This window comes from Rhinopithecus roxellana, chromosome 2 (genome assembly GCF_007565055.1).
Source record: "Rhinopithecus roxellana isolate Shanxi Qingling chromosome 2, ASM756505v1, whole genome shotgun sequence".
NCBI classification, from domain to species: domain Eukaryota; kingdom Metazoa; phylum Chordata; class Mammalia; order Primates; family Cercopithecidae; genus Rhinopithecus; species Rhinopithecus roxellana.
The window spans coordinates 87,204,674-87,205,598 of NC_044550.1; positions in this window are offsets into that span (position 1 = coordinate 87,204,674).

Genomic DNA, 925 nt, shown 5'->3' on the forward strand with positions numbered 1-925 from the left:
CACCATTCAATCAGAACCCAAGACATTCTATATATTTCTTTTATGCAATATCTTCTATGAGAACAGTACTACTAGGAATTGAGCAATGTTGTGATCCTGATTTAAAGCCAGGAAAATCATCACACAGAAGGCAATACTAGAGCTGGATGTTGAAGCTGGTATCGTATCAGGAAGGAAAGCAATCAAGGCATTCTGGATATGGCTCGGCACTCATTCTTACTTCCGTGTGCATTCGGGAACTATGGGAGGTAGAGAGGTCAAAAACTATGTTTCCTACACTTCTGGTAGCCAAAGTCTGGATGCAGAGTAGGCAATGCTAACTAGATGCATTCCTGTGAAATTTGGAATGGGCCTGTGTGGTAGGAGCCTTGTTGTGGATGTTTTTTAGCTAGCAAATAATGCGACAGAGATTTTAGAGTTTGAAGAGATGTTAGAGTTTAAAGTAGTAGCTAGACTTAATATTCCAGCGTCTATTGTAGCTAAAGGCAGTCATAGTAATTGCAGGAGACAGAGTCAGCATATCTGGCTCTAGCTGTCAGCATCAGTTGTGTCTCGGAGCTCATTGGTCCAATAGCAGTCCCGTGACTCCCTCTGTACCCGCCCTTCTAATCATCTTATAAGCATTTCATTTCCTGCGATAGATCCCTTTCTGCTTGCAGTGCCTGTTTACTAGGCTAAACTCTGGCTGATACGGCATGCTCAAAGGCAAGGAGATATAAAAAACATCTTGTGGTCAGGGAATGACTCACTGCTAAGTATGTTAGAGCCAAAGGTGGACAGTGGTAGAAAAAATGTATGGAAGAATAAGGTTTGCAAAGACTAAAGAGTTTTCAGTTCTGTTTCTTGCAAACACTTGGCATCTGGCAGATTTTCACTGGATGTTTGTTGTATGGAATTGTGTTTAAAATCTTTAGAGTTTGGCCTT